Source organism: Lutra lutra, chromosome 11, assembly GCF_902655055.1.
Source record: "Lutra lutra chromosome 11, mLutLut1.2, whole genome shotgun sequence".
Taxonomy (NCBI): Eukaryota; Metazoa; Chordata; class Mammalia; order Carnivora; family Mustelidae; genus Lutra; species Lutra lutra.
This window is the reverse complement of record NC_062288.1, coordinates 106,385,156-106,401,738: the sequence shown is the minus strand read 5'-3', so window position 1 is coordinate 106,401,738 and position 16,583 is coordinate 106,385,156.

Genomic DNA, 16,583 nt, shown 5'->3' with positions numbered 1-16,583 from the left:
ACAAATTCAGAGCTTGTTCTGAGCTCAGGGAGGGTACCGGGATGCTTCCACTGTCCTGTCACATTCACTTTCTACTGCTGGGGAGCCTGTCCTTTATAGTTTTAGCTGTATTGGTCCTGTCTGAAAAATTGTAAATTTAAAAAGTCCATTCAAGAAATGGCCGATGCCACATTCCTAGAGACAGGAGGTAGAACAGAGGGTGCTGGGGTGGGAAGGGACCGGGCACCACAGCGTCCTGCTGTGGAGCTGACACTGGAGAAAGTGCTGGGAAGAGACGGAGGTCAGGCTGCACCACATTGTGAGTGTGTCTGATGATGCTGACTTGCACACTTACAAATGTGTGAAATGATCAGGCCTGCACTGTGTACCTTTTACACCACACAGCACGAAGAGACACATACTCAGTGACATTCACAGAGCCATGCCCTGAGGATACCAGGTGAAACCCCTTTCCCCCTTCTGAGACACACAAAAAACTATTTAAGCCCATGCAGTCTTCTAGAACTGTCCAAGGCCAAGCACAGACAGAGTGCATGCATCCGGTCACCTCCAGAAGCTCACTGCCCAGCACCAATTCTAGGAAGGACACAAAGCAGAGGCTGAGCCCCTCTCCTTGTGGTCCTGGATGGAGGGGACCCAGATGCCCAGCGCCATCAAGGACCCTGGTATGTGCCTCCCCCAGGCTTCTGGCCAGAACGGCTCACTTGTGCAGAGAGAAGGCCCTGGAGCAGTGGGGCCATGGCTGACAATAAGGATGGGGGAGGCTGCAGGTGTGTGGGCAGGTGGGGGGCAGCTGCTGTTGGCTTTGCTGCCTGGCATGCTCCTCCTCCCCAGGTCGCATCTCGGATCCCAGGTCAGTGTCAGAACCGTCTGATGGGTAAACAGGTGGTTCGCCATGTAGTAGCCTAGAAGGTACCACCTAAAAGATGCCCCCAAAACCGTCTTTGGCCCCCAGCTCCCCTGGCACGTCCCCATCACCCCCTCACAGCCATCAGACACACAGCCCCGGTAGCCTTCCTCAAGTCAGTACTAAGCACTGTGTGGGTGCTCACCACCAGACCTCGGGTGTTCTGCCTTCCCCAGAAGACAGATGGGAAAACCAACACACAGCACAGAACGACTTGCCTAAGGTCTCCCTCCGGTGCCTGGGGTACAGGGCTGTGAGTGCTGACAGCCCCACTGCAGAGCCCACGCCTTTGATCACGGCCTGTGCTAATTCTGGGTAAACATGTATTGAACGAACAGGTGAACTCGTTTGTCTGGATGGAGGCAACCTCTCTTCAAATGCCCCCATTTCCATAAAAATGAAACTGGAAAAGGGCCCACTTTCCCTTGTCACTAGCCCTGCAGTGCAAAACTGACTGCTGGCAGCCGGCTGACGGCCTCCGAGCGAGGCCCGGGGGAAGCCCAGACGGTCGGGAAGGGAGGGGAAGGACTGGTTCTAAGGCAGGGAGGGTGACAACGCCTCCTAATAATCCAAGCTCTCCAAAAAAGTGCCGGTGTTTGTGCAAGGGAAAGGAATGCCTGATGGGCGGCCGCCATCACTGAGAGACCACCGCGGTCAGACGGGCTGGCAGCCCAGCACCAAGAGGGCCCTCGGAAGGTACCAGCTGAGCACACGAGTGTGTAGAGACCTACGCTTAGAAACTTACCTAGGATCCAAGCCCTGTCATCAGGAAAAAACACTAACACAGTAACCGGAAGACTGGGTTTCCGGTCCCAGCTCTGCCAGGAACCGCGTGTGACACTGGACAAGTCTTGTCAGCTCTGGGCACCCGGTTCCCCGCGTTGGGCCGTGGGCTGAGCACAAGGCTCAGCAAGGCTCCTCTGACCCCGATACTTGCCGTCTCATGACTCACCCTGGGCTCCCAGGGAAACCGAACAGAGAACAGTCGGAGGCAAAGGGTAGAGCCCACGGGGGCATGGGTTCGCCGACCCTGGCAGAAGGAGGCCCGTGACACGCGGCAGTGGGGTGGCTCAGGGCAGTAGTTTTCCGACGTGTGGACGGAAAGGCCTCTGCCCCGTACCCCTGTGTGAAACCCGTGTCCTCAAGACGTTGTAGGGCTTAGCTCTGCCCCCAAATGTGAAAACAACTGGAATTCCTGGCTTGGCGTTATCAGAGCAATGCCCCGGATTCCAGATCAAGTCTGGTCGTGCTTGGAGAGAAGAATCAGGGCTCACTGGTTAATTGGGTCTGAGTCACCACCAAAACTCTGCAGAGGTCATGATTAATGTTCGTGTTATTTAGGCGAAGAGTCACAACACCATCAAACGCTCCTTCCTCTTGCTCGTCCTCCAGCCCCCGCTAGGCTGGCGCTGGGCCTTCATTTTACCAGAATAACGCACACAAAGCTCGACTATTGGGACGACACAAATGCGAGGCCCCGAGGAGCCAGAACGTTTCTGCGCATACTTGGTGGGACCAAAAGTCCCTCAGCACGGAACGGGCTGGAGCTGCCAGTGCCCAGGGCCCCTCGCAGTTGGGACTCCAGCTCTGCCCCCGCCAACAACTAAAGGTTTTCCACGGCCCCCGTGGCCAGGTCAGATGCTCAGGACGCACCGGCGGGGCCACCAGCGTCCTCTCCCCAACCTCCCCGGTGTCTGTCTGGGAAAACGTTCCTACCCCCCTGCCCTACCGGTCGCCCAGTGTGCTTTGTGACCCGCCTGTCCTGGCTCCCAGTCTCCGCGCAAGAGCCACAAAATGGGGACCCTCCCCACCCTCCAGAGGGGCTTCCTCTTGTGGAAAGACACGACCGCAGGGCTCCCGCCACGACAAGGACTTTCTGCACTCTGTGTGATTGTTCCCGAGGACGACTGTCCCCTTGTTGGAACCAGGAAAGCTCGAGCCAACGCTGAGCCTTCAGGAGGCAAATGGCCACAAACTTCCAGAAGGAGGAGGTTTGGATGAACGTTTGAACACAGAGTCTTAGAATTTTTGCCTGACTCCAGAAAGGCTCATTTTTAGTAAAATATGTACACAGATATCAGGCTAGGGAAACGAGTGAAGAAGAAATGCTTAATAATGCAGCATTTCTGTCCGAAAGGACGTCCGATGGCCCCCCACCCCTCACGCCAGGAGCCCCCGCCCCGGCTCTTCCTCGGCTCTAACCCAGCCATAAGGCAAGCTGTGCCCGTCAGTCGTGTCTGGGGGCCGGGACTCGAGAGAAAGAATCCCAAGGAACTGCTCCGGGCTGTGCATGTCCAGCTCTTGGGCTCTCAGATGGAACGGAAACGAAATGGTCACCTAAGACATCTTCTGTCTTACTCTGAGAAGCTCTTCTGGGGTTTCGGAGTCTGTCCCTCGGGGCAGAGCCCGGCTGCCCTCACCCCGTCTGGCAGGCGCGTGTATTTGCTGAAAGCCGGAGTCACAGAGGTTCGAGTGTTAGCCCCTAAAATCCAATCCCTCTCCAAGCTAACTCTCTCCTCAGAAACAGAGAAAGAAATGGGTAGGTTAAACAGAAAAATAAGAACCTTCAGTACAAAATCAGAGTCTAGGAAATTCCAGAAGCACGGGCAGTCATGAGAAGCGAGTGCCCTCCCTGAGATCATGGGACACGTGACCCTCGGAAGGGGACGGAACTGATGTTAGGGGAAGCAGAAACGACTGGGCAAAACCCATTTTGTTTGTGTCAAAGAAATACAGTGAAAACATCCAGGCAGGTCTTTCGAACCCCGTGGTATAAATACTAAAGTACTATTTTGTTGACAGATGAGAATCAAAACCTTGTTTGTCACAGAAAAAACTTAGACCAGAAAGCTTCCCCTCAACCATTAGGAAAAATCCTATTTACAAAGAATCTTTCCCAGTATGAAAGTGGTATGATTCTGTCTAAAGCAGCAAAGGGAGACCACTGCGTTTTTCATCGGCTATGAGCGCGACCATTTAAAAATATGTGTAAGAAAAGACCAGAAGGGACGCATGGACGTATTGGAATGGACGTTACTATGGTTCTTAATTTCTCTCTCTCCTTTTTAAAGCTTCCTTATATTTTCAAAATATTTTTATAATGAGCATACATTATTTTTACAGGAATTTAGAAGTCGTTTTGAACGATCTACCACGAGTCATTAGCCCTTACCATCGCACAGTCCCATTCAGACCATGCCCCACTGGTGGCAGGGAAGCCACGAGCCTCCGGGATGGGGCCCGGCAAGCCCGCACTTGGGACACGCTGAAGGTGACACAGGTTATCGGGGCCTTGGCACGGCCTTCCAGCCGTCTGCCCTCTGCCCTCCCACCGGCCTCTTCCCCAAGACGGGGCACACTAACCTGTTTGTGTCTGTCCCCTGTACGAGATGCCACGGCTCTTGGGAAACGGGTCTCACCTGTCATTGTGCCTCCAGTCTGGTCTGGTCCCAGGATGTAGTAAACATTCAAGAAACACACGTTGAAGGACTAAATGGCACGAGACAGGCATTAAGTGATCACCTGCTGAAGGCGTACGAACAAGAACCGTTTGGGCAGAAGGAGGGAGCAGGGGGGCGGCTGTGACCGTCAGTGAGCTGCTTCCAGTCTGTCACACACCCTGGGGTCCTCACAGCACCTCCAGCAGCAGCCCCAGGGGTGGCAGGAACCCCTCCTTCCTGGGAACTCCCCAACTTCCCCCAACCCTCCCAACACTGGACATACTTCATTCCAGCAAGGAAGTTGAAAACAGATTGCTTTACTCCCCAAAATGCTGTGGCCTCCACCTGCCTGGGGTGAAGAAGACCCTCCATGTCCCCTCTGTGTCCCCTCCCTGTCCCCTCCAGCATGTCCCGCAGGCTGCCCCACGGAGCTCGTGTGGACACAGGCCTGGAAACCGCAGGCTGGGCTTGGTGCCCAGGGCGGTTCAGGATGCACGGAGAGCCTCGGTCCACCCCACGGCCCCCCGCATCCTGGGCACCTCCTGCCACCTCGAAAGACGTCCTCTCTACGGAAGGCCCCTTCTTGCCGTGATCAGGAATTTAGACTCACCGGCTGAGGGAATTTTAAATCCAGTCTGTTCTGGAAAAACCAAGAGCACAGTTATTAAATCTGTGTCCCTGTAAAACGTAGGAAGCAAGAAATTAAAAAGTGAGCCCTTCATCTCCATGCTTATTAGATCAGGAAAGACACAAGCAGGGAGCGGGTCTATTTCTGTAAGCCGCGAATGTCACAAAAATATGGGGGCCCATCTGCAGAAATACAGTCAGGAAACGCTCACCTTGTTGCCATCCCACAAGGTCAAGAGCAATGGCACAGACGACAGCCCAGTGTTTGGGGTTAACAGGCAGCTAAGGGAAGGCTTCATTCAGGGCAACATCGAGCTCGTGGGTCAAACGGGAGGACGCAACCCAGCAGAACGTGTCATTGTTCTAGAAGAGGACTACGTTGCGGCCATGGGGTCAACGCCGGATCACGGGCCTGATAATCACCTCAGTTTTGCCTCACCGTCTTCCAATTCCTTATCCTGTATGATTTACAGACAACACCCTGCCCCCACCTTCCCCTGACCCCACACAGCCCTTGTCTACCAAATCAAGACCCAATGCCAGGTGCCAGGAAATGCCAGGTCTGGGCAGATTCTGGGCAGCTCAGAGCCCCTGAAAGGGAAAGTCAAGGCAAGATTGGTCCTATCTGTGCTTTTCCTGAATTCTCCGGTTGGAGTGAGTTACCCAAAAAATCCCTGACACGAGTACTTCCCAGCGCAGGAAAAGATGGGGAAAGCCCACACGTCCTCCCTTCGGTAAGTCCTGAGTTCTTCTCTGGTTCTTGGGGAAACCGCTCTGAGCGATGTGAGGGGCAGACGACCTCCGTGTTTCAAGGATGACTTCCAGGCAACAAAATGCCGCCCCCAATGGCACCAAGGAGCAGGCGTGATCTTCCTCCCCCTGAACTAGCTGCTTCCGTGAAGACACAAGACAAAAAGCAAGACGCTACTCCTGCCCTAAGGAAATTGCCAGAAACTAGAATCCAGAATTTTGGGAGGAAACAGCAAGTCCTCCAGCCCCACTCAGACTCACGGAACACTGCTGTGAGCCCACCCACGGGCCCGGGACTAGGCACCGTCAGGACCCCCGAGCTCCCGGATCCTGCCCTGCTGGACAGTGCAGCCATGCGAGTTCAACTAATATCCTAAGAAAACTAAGCAGGCGACCCTACTGCCCTCTCCCGCGTAGCCCCATGACGGAGGAGACGTTTGTCTTCCGCCGCTACCTCTTAGAACTTAGAGCGAGGGGAGCCTGGCGCGCCCTGACTGATTAGCAGATCGGAGTTGGACGAATAAATGTATTGTCTTCTGCAAATTATCAGGCCCCTGGTGAATATTCTGGACTGTGGGTTTATGCTTCTAGAAGGAAAACATCTAAAACTCGTCTGTGCTAAAAGCAGCAGGGCAGGGAGACACCGCCCCAGATGGCGCCTGTCTCCCGAGGGCACCATAATCGTTACAAAGTTTCCGGTCCAGACCACCACATGGTGGCTCAGCCAGTGTTGCCACTGCCCTGCTCTGCCCGCCCTTAGCGAGGACCCCACCCCTGACACCAGCTCTAACCACGCAGGCATCTCCCTGTCCATGTTCACCCGCAAAAGAAATCGCAGCGGCAGCCCTGCCCATCACTGCGTAATAAGTCAGCAGATCCATGTCAGCCTGACGCAATGACGTTTATGGGCACCGGCAAAGTCATGACCACTCAGCCAGAGCCATTAAGCCTTGCCTTGCTCTTCTTGTAGGAGACTGACCAGTGATCATTTATTTTCTCCGGGGCATCTGACGAAGGAAAGGTGACCTGTGTACCCAGAGTATGTGTGTCATTTGCTCATGGCTGCCCTGTGCCTGTCCTCCCGGAAGGCGGTCCAGCACTGCTTTCCCATGGGTCTGTGAGTGAGGCCTTCCCCAGAGCCAGGCTCTACCATAGAAGCCCAGGACCCTTCCAGAGATGGGAGCAGAAGCTTCGGGACTGACCTCAGTCAACTTCCCGCTTACAGAGGAGAACGCGAGACCACAAGGCCCGGTGGCTGCCTCCCCCATCCCACTGACGGTAAGAAGGGATACGACCCCAAAACTCTGCCCAGAGGCAGAAGGAGGCTGGCTGAGGACACTCTGTCCTTGTGTCACACCACGACTTAGAACACAAAACCTTTGCTTCCAAGAAATTTTTCACGTCTTCCCAGATTTTCTAGAAGGGAGTAAATCTCAGTAGTTCTCGAGTTGATTTATGCTCTAGTCTGTTTCCAAGTTTTGTAGCCCGTTATCTGGAAACCTAGGAATAATCACAGGAGACTTCCCACCCTCCTCCCCACCCCTGAACTTCCCTCCCCAGGTCATCCTGCCTTTCAACGGCCGGTTTGCACCTATCAGTTTTGGCTTATCCTCTGATAACCCCACAACGAGCCGTTCGGAGTCGGCCCCCCATTGTCCCCGATCTTAAAATAGCCCTGCTTTTCTGTCTCCTTAAACTCACTTTAAATCAAATACTAAAAACAAAGACCAGTGGAGATCCAGTAGCACAACCCAACACATGTGGAAGCCAACGTACTCTACACTGGGTTTGTCCACTCACAATATTTTCTTGACGACTCCAAAATTTAGACCTTCTGGTGTTTTCTCTCCTAGAAGATTGTGAGACGAGCTGCATATGGACATTTCTCAGATGCTTTCTGCTCCCACACCTGGGCCTGAAGACTGCTCCTTCCCTGATCGTCTGGTGCGGGTCTGCGGGTCTGCTGGCACCCGCACCACGGCCGGAGATGGGGGGAGGTAGGGGGAGGGGAGGAGGATGAGGGGGAATGAACAAATCTTGCATGTCCATTACGTGCCAGGCACTACCCCAGAACAGAAAAATGATAGTCCATTTGTTCATCTCATCTAATAAACAAGGAAGGAGAGTCTTCGAGGAGCAGCGTTCAGCCAGGACAGGACGGACCTAAGGCCTGCATGTGGGTCTGCCCGCTGCAGAGACGGGGCGAGCCTCAGTCTTTGCCCCCCATCCAGATATCCTGGGAGGCAAGGCCAACGTGGGGGACGACCACGAAGCAATGCTTTGAGACCGATCTGCAGGGAATCCGCATCCAAAGACTGAGTGCGTTTGCTAGGGTCTCCCACTCCCTGTCTGTGGGCCTTCGGCAAATCTGTCCTCTCCAGTCTCTGTCTCTTGTATGTAGTCCTGTCGCTCCAGAAAGAAGGGCCAGGATCCCAGGGCGGAGGCTACAGGATGATGCCAGGCTGTGCTTCTCAAAATGGGAGCTGCCGGCAGTCCACTGGGCCAACTCCAGAGGTGGTGATGCCCAAACAGAGCCAGAACAGCCACCAGCGGCAAGAGGTCACCCCAAGAGGGCATCCCAAAGCCTGGGCCGAGGCACCAGGGGCCATGAGCGTGGGCAGCCACAGGGTCTGGGGTCGCCAGAGAGTCCTGTGGCCTCTGTAGACCTTGGCCAGCTTCTTCCAGCCTCGGCCAGCCCCCCGGTGTATTGACTCCAGTGTGATGTGTGGAAGCCATCAGCCCATTTCTACTTTGGGCCACCGACTACCCCCCAACTAACTACTTGCGGCTTTAGGTCCCCTGCTCCAGGACCCCCCGTTGTATGCATCCAGCACCCCACATCTGCATGCCCCAAGGGGAAACCTCCATCAGAAGACACCTGCACTGGCCACTGTCCCCCCAGCCCCCTCTCTGCGGCCTCAGGCCTGGACAGTCATTTGAGCAGCATGACAAAGTGTTGTCCGGTGCCATCCTTCCCGGGGACACTGGCACTGTGGGCATCTCAGGACCTCAGTCAGGTGGGAAACTGCAGGGGAAGGGGGCTTCGGGCTCTTCACTGGCCCGGCCCCACACAGCCCTGTGTGCAGGACTGTCCTCCCGGGCCCCTCACCCCAAGCCCAGCAGCCTCTGTCCTCCTATGGGTGTTCCGTCTCAGGGTTATGCCCAGCAGCTTCCCGTCTGCTCCTCATCCTCCTCCGCCCATCCTCAGACAGTGCCGCTGTGACTATCCTACAGAAGAGAAAATGTAGGGCTGGCCGGATGACCAAGGGCAGGAACAGCAGGACCAAACCCCATCTCCAAAGCCCCCAGACAGAAGACCTGGGAGGTTTATTAACCTCTCAGTGCTCAGTGTCACCTGCAACACGGGCATAATCAGAAGAGCACCTTCCTCCCCAGTGTACTGTTGCACGAGCAAATACCTGCTAAGAGTGTAGGACGGTGGCTGACCCGAGTGGTAATGGTGGTGGTGAAGATGGTGGTGGTGGTGATGATGGTGATGGTGGTGGTGATGATGGTGATGACGGTGATGAAGATGGTGGTGATGGTGATGGTGGTGATGATGAAGATGGTGGTGGCAATGGTGGTGCTGGTGATGATGGCAACAGTACATGGTGATGGTGATGATGCTGACAATAGTGATGATGGTAAGCAGTCACATTGACCATCAGTGCCCTCATTTGCCAGAGTCACAGCAGAACCAAGAGTTTTGACTCAACCCCTTGGCTCCTTGTCCTAAACTCTTTCCACTCATCGCAGGAAGAGTCGGCCGGCAGTCTGATGAGAGGAAACGCTGGCTTGGCTTGTTGCCCTTTTAAATAAGCTGAACGTATTGAGCGCGGTAACTCCAAGGCCTTGGACGGATTCGCTCTTGGGCTCTTTATTTGGTTTCGTCTCCTGAAACACACACAGGATTTGGTCTCGTCTCCAACAAATTGGCCTGAGCGAGCAAAGCAAGCAGTCCTTAAATCCAACAACCCTGCAATCCACATAAAGAAAAAATCTTGATGGAAATCTGGGTTCCTTTTTCTTGCCTTCCCTGCCAAGTCAGCTGGCCCTGGTGTGAGGAAAGTCCACATAGGCATGTTAAGCCCCAAAAAGGCCCTAATCCCTGGCGCCTCAAATGTCTGAGGAAGAACAAAATCTTCTTCCACCACTGCCCAGTGGAGTAGCTGCCAAACCAGTCCAGAAGTGCACATGCGCACGCCCACATGCGTACACACATGCACGCACACATGTGTGCACACGCTCACACATGTGTCCGTTCTTCTTATATGTTCTGTACTGGAGCCCCCAGGCTCCCCAGGAACAGATTGGGAGTGCGAGCACATGCTTACAGCAGGAGGGGTCCCCAGACAGAAGGCACAGGAAGCAACACGACCCGAACGCCCGCCTGCCGTGCTGATGAAGACATCTACAAAGCTTCCAGCAGAGGGACCAAGCCGTGTGTGCCTTTCAGGCGTGTTTTCCTTAGAGTGGAATAGAAAACTGCCCCAGGACCAAAGCAGCTGACGGCACATCCCTCCATCCTTCCTTCCTGCCTCAATCGTCTTGAGGTAAGGCCCCTCCCCACTAGCGGCCACCAAGCACCGTGTCGGGGGAGTTTCCAGTGCGATGTTCCCTCCGAGAGCTGCCCAACCTCATACCCGGAGAGGAGGCAAGGGCTGGCGGAGGACACGTGGCTGTCCTCCAAGGCCGACAGATGGTCAGACTTCCAAGAAATATTTCAGGCGACCATGTATCCAGTAGATTCTCCCAGGGATGGGCGCGTCGCCTGGCTCAGAACGTGGGAAGGAAAGGCGGAGGAGCCGTGGGCACAAGGGGAGAAGACTAGCTGCAGCGCTAGATGACACACACCCAACAGCAACTTTCTCTATGGGTCGTTTGGTAACTTTGGGCGTCACATTCAGTCTTTCATGGCCTCAGTTTGCTCATCTGCAACATGGGGCCATTTGCAATATGTGCCTCACAGGATTTTTGTGATGATTAAATGAAACAATGCAGGTAAACGTGTTGCAGGGAAATCGGCAGAGGAAAGGGAAACTCCACGAGCATCTCCCACCGTCATTACGTGTTTTCATCATTTCAGGACAGCTTTGGGCCCTGCCCATCCATCCATCTGGTCTTCTCTGTCCCATGAAGGGGGGAATAGTACAGATGGAAGATTTGAAAATTTTCATTCCACAGCTGAACCGAACTAAGTTCTGACAGGAAGATAGTGAAGAAGTAGGAGGGTGTGATCTGGACAGCACGGGGCGGGAGCTGCACCACCAGCGGGTAGAGGAGCCAACAGGCTCTGTCCCTCTGAGGAGCATTCAAGGCAGCTGGCCTGGGAGGCTTGGCCACTCCCAGCCAGGTGAGGAGGACCACGGTTTCCTCGTCTATGAAGAGGAGCGAGGTGCCTGCCACAGATATGAAGCTTGAGAAGACCAGGACGCGATGGGTGCACAGCTAACGGGGCTCTTACTCTCGGACAGGAGCGTCCCTCAGGACCTCGTGCAGCAGGAGTGGGCATGTGCACATAACTGCCCTGGTCAGCTTTTCAAAAACGGTTGGCGTGTTTGTTTCAAACTAAATGGTCCCTGTGATGAGGAATACTGTATACAATTCAGGCGGTCAAGTGATTTCAGAGAAACAAATTATTGGGACATAAGTATGTCCCATGCAATATTTGGGGCACACTTATAGTAAAAATTTTGTATTGTGTATCTGAAATTTGAGTTTAAGTGTCTCTCCTGTATTTTGACTTACTAAATACGGTGATATTGTGTGAAACTAGTAGTCTGTGGCAGAAAGGTACCCTACAGAGCAGGGCCCAGAGGAAACCAGAGGTCAGCAATAAGGACTTTTAATGGAAACGATGACCAAGAGTCGTTCTGATCCTCAAGACCAGAAGTGCGTGCAGTAGGCACCACGCTTCCAGAACACGATTGTATGAACCGTGTATACCTGCTTCAGAGACTGAACGCAAATCTTCATGAACACATGTGAGGATTCTGCCCAAGGGTTGGTCCTAGTGATATTCTCACAACACTGTAGAAGCGCCACAACTGAGTTGTTCAACACCAGGAGGCAAGTTCAATTGATGGTAGAGCAGGGAGGGATGGTGAGCCACACTCCCGGTTCTAAGACAGGGGCAAGGTGGGGAGCCAGTTCTAAACAGAACATCGTGAGTGACTCGGCTGTGTGCGGAGACACACACTTGACAAAGCGTCTACAGAAGGAGCAGATCGAATGTCCGAGCGATATCCTGGGCACCAGCAACTACAAGTGCACGTGGTTCCCTCATTTTCTCACCGCAGAGTTTCTGAGCCGTGCAGAGGGCATTGCAGAACCTGGGGACGGCATGACCCTATTCTCAACCCACACCGTCACCTCGCCTACCTTCACGTCCTTCTCCTCCTCCTGCAGTGATGCTGAAACCGGCTGCCTCCTACAGCAGATGTCCACTCTTGTTCCCATGTCTCTGTTCCACTTACAAGGGTGACACGCCATCCGTGAGTCAAGGAACACGACAGCAAATACTAATGATGTACTACATGGTGACTCACATAACATAATAAAAAAATAGAAGGGTGCTTCCCGAAGGTAATGCCTGTGAAAATATATTTGAGTTCGCGAATCATTTTGTAGAGAAAACATGGGTGAGCCTGTAGGTCCCAGCCACTGAACTAGATGCGTTCCTGCATACGGCCTGGTTTACTCTGCGCTGTCACGCCAACGAGCCCTAGGCTTCTTGAAGGTAAAGACCACATCTCTTTTGTCCATTCGTTTGCTCATTCATTAGACAGATGGTTTCTGAGCCTCTACTGCATGCCCCTGAGGCTTAGCAGTGGGAGAAGCAGGGAAAAAAATCCAACATGGTGCCTGTTGTCAGGAGAGTCGTCATTCCGCGGGGACAGCTATCTTACAGGTCCGTAGAGGTCAGAACTGTCGAGGTAAAGACACCCAGCATACCTGAGCACACAGGAGGCAGCCTCAGGCTCTGCACCTTCATTTTTCTCCTTTACTTAGTCTTCTTTTATTAAGTATTTTGTGAAAGCAGGAGCTACTTTCCAGAGGGTGACCATGGGACAGTTGAGCCAAGAAGCAGCATTTGAGCAAAGGTGAGCTAAGAGGTCTGTCCAAGAAATCACTAGAGAAAGAGGGTTCCAGACAGAGAGAACAGCATGTGCAAAAGCCCTGGGGTAAGATTCAGGTTTGGCTTACTCATGGAGGAGAAAGATGACCAAAAGGGTAGGAGCAGAGGAAGCAAATCCAAGAGTGAGACCAGGTCATCTGGAGAGAAAAGGAAAGAGTAACCAGCTTAGGTTAGCCCTAGAGTTGATGTGTTCCTGTGTCTTGACTGTTCAAGTACATGATATCTAATGTAACCTAACCCACTTATGGGACAGACGAGGAAATCAAAGCCTAGAGAAGTTAAGATGCCCCAAGATCGCACAAGCCCCCCACCTGGGTTGCCCAAATCTCCTACTCCCGTTACCCCTTCTCATCCCGCCTGCCTGCCACACAAGGCCCTTCCCTGACCTGCAGCTCACCGACAGTCCCTCATCGGCCGGCCCACGTGTGCGGCCTCAGCTGGGAGGGAGAAGACCCCAGACCCCTAATCCCACATGGAGATCATCTGGGAGCCGGGAACCACTCCTGACCACACACACCTCCATTCGATCTGTTTCAGTGCAAGGCGAGATTACAGGTGGCCGTGTTGTTCATGCTGCTGAAGGTAGCGATGATAATTTTAAAAATCCAAAAGGTCAAATTTCCACAAATTAATTAGGTAATTTGTTTCTTCAAGAGGCCCCGTCATGAATTAGCCATTAAGTAACTATCTGATGCATTTAATATTCTCATGCAGACTCAAGCTGAAATGGTAAATTAATGTTAATTATACATAAACACGCGACAGTCCGTAGCACTCTCATTCCCAGGGTCCGACGTCATTTTCGGACTGTGCTGAGGTGAGCTCAGTCACATAAGACTTGCACCCATTTTCCTGATGGTAAAACTGAGAAAAGAAGCAAGAAATATTTGTGTGAGAACACGCTTTTTGGATTACTCATCATCCCGCAATATTTTGTTTGCTTCTATAAAAACACTCACACACCCTTACGTGCACCAGAGTGAATGACGACCGGGATGAGCGAGATCTGTCTTTCGTGGGGTCCACAGCCCAGGGTCTTGATTCCCAGTGACCATTCCTCTCGGTTTACTTGGTTTGTAGAAAGTGAGGCTGTTCGGACTGGAAAACAGCTCTGGGAACGGCCCCACTGGGCACCATTGTCCTTTCTGAACGTGCACGATGTGAGCATGTTCAAAAGCGGAAAGAAATTCAGGAATATTACAGAGAACAAGGATGGAAATAATTTTTTAAACCAACCTGAAACATTTCATGAGACGGGGCGGGGGGGAGTTTATTCTGCATTATAGCCCGTTGATTTAAGGTGTTGAGAATTTTTTTTTCATAAAGTAAAGCTACATTCTAAAGAATTCAATGTTTGCTGTTTTTTCAAATTAATTTAGATTTCTAGGGCCATCTTCTCAGAGTCAGCCTTGGATATGGAGTCAGTGGAACTTGCTTTGACCCCTGGCGCTCTTCTGCTGGTGTGGCTTTCGGTGAGTGACCTAATATTTTTTCAGACTCTTCCTCGACCTATGAAATGGGGTCATGGTGGGCACCCAGCAGGAGGGCGATGAAGGGTGATGGAATGAACAGAACACACAAAGGCCCTCAAGACGTGCCCCCGAGCTTCCGATTAAATTCATCTCCAAGGAGCCCAGGGACTGGTTCTGACGCCCTTGGGTGCCATCCTGCCCCGTGAGCCTCATCACCAAATACGAGGAGTACAGGTGCTCACCCGTGGGTCTCACGAGCGGGCCCCCGCTCCCACGATCCAGACGCACTTGTCAAAGGGGAAGAGGCAGCAGCTTCTGGGGGGGAGAGTCATGCACGGTTTCCTGTCAGAGCTCAACTGGCGCAGGCAGCCCTGGGGACAGAGGTCAGAGAACTGGTGGCCAGGCGCCGTGTCCCTTCTACGTAAGCCCGTGAGAACGTGAAATCACTCTTCTACCTTGAGCTCCCACGGAACGAGAAGACACCCCGTGGAAACAGCGGTGAGCCCTGCTTTTCCTGGGAACGAGAGCAGAGCGTGGGTGCCCACACGGTCATTTAACCACTGCAGGTTGCGGTTTTTAATCCATTAAATGGGGAAATTCATGGAACGGCTGCAAAGGATTAATGAGATAATATTTGTGAAGTGATTGGAGATAATCCAACGAAAAGCACATATAAATACCGAGTATTACTATTAAGTCTCTGAGGAATAATAAAATGTGTAATGACATGCCTGTGGTGATCTATACTTAATTGTGTAATTGTCTACTCCCCAGAAGGTGTGCACACGCACCGACGAGTAAATTGCATCGTGCGGCGTTCATTTCATGAGGTCACTGGTCATTAAGGTTTAATCATGTCCCATTAAGAAATAGAGATTTCTGTTTTTACTCTTTCCCGATCATGGCTAATACGTGCACAGGTCAGGTATGAAGTCGCGTGGATGTCTCAGAGCGCGCGAGGCTTCCTAGGAGGCCCGCGCAGCCCTCTCCCCCAGCCTACCCCCTGCGAGCACCCGCCGGAGCCCAGGAGGCACGTTCCATCTTCAGGGGTTCCGCCCCCACTGGGCAGGGGTGACTAACGCAGGAGGGACACGGGGTGCTGTGACACAGAGCGCGATTACCGGCCAAACCGCCTCTCGGGATCTCGGGGAGTCGGGTCCGGGGAAACCGCCCACGTGGCCTGCTGAGGCCGGGGACGTAATCTCGGCTCCTGGACGCCCAGGACTGCCCCCGCGTGTGCGCAGTGAGCAGCCCGTGACCAGCTCTGAGCAACAGGCTGGTGAATGAATGAATGAGGCCCCAGGGGATCCAAACCACGTCACGGAAGAGAGGGCGCTCCAGCGACCCCGGGAGGAGGGGCGGGGATGACAGCCCCTCCCCGACAACGCCAGCCAGTGCAGCAAAGCCCTGGGGACCGCCGTGGGCTGGTCCAGATTCAGGCAATGGGTGCGGCCGCTCGGAAGACTGAGCTGGGGACGTGCGGGCAGAGGCTGGGCTTCTCTGTGACTCTTGTAAAAGTCCTTCCCTCCCAGTTTCAGACCCAAGACAAACCAAAATGGCACAGAGACCCCTTCATGCCCCATTGGCTGCCAGCAGTGCCGACACACGCAGGGACAAGCTGTGGGGCCCAGGAGCTCCTAGTGCTTCCGAATGGAGCCCCGTGGGCAAGCACGGCTTGGAGACGGCAGCGGCCAGGGGACCACGAATCCTGGGGACCAGGCAGCCCAGAGGGAGGAAAGCCTGAAGGCGGCAAACAGGTGGTCAGATTCCGAGCTTTCCACAGGTGCTGCCGGACCCAGCGGGGAACGGGGCGAAGAGCTGGGCGTCGCCACCCATCCCCAACCCTCAGCAGACCTTAGGCGAGCCACAGACCAGGTCAGGTCCCCGTTTCCTCAGGTCTGCATGGGCACGAGAACATTGCTATGTCCCCTCCCTGCCCTGCCGCAGCACGCGGCTCACGTTTATGGAGAGTCAGGACAAGCCCCACGCACGAGCTGTCACAGAATTAAAGAATGATTTCAAGAGGGCGTCCAGAGGGCTGTGGGGCTGGCCAGACCCAAACAAATCACGTAAATTCTCCAGGCTTCTGTGCCATCCGCCACAAGATGGGACCATTGGCCCAGGGTAGCGGACCCCATCCCAGTCCATGAATTGGATGCATCTGTGTCGCCAGAGCCCCTTGGTGGAACGCTAAGGCAGGTTTGCAGGGCCTGGACCCAGGAGGGGTGCTCCCTGTCGCTGACACAGCC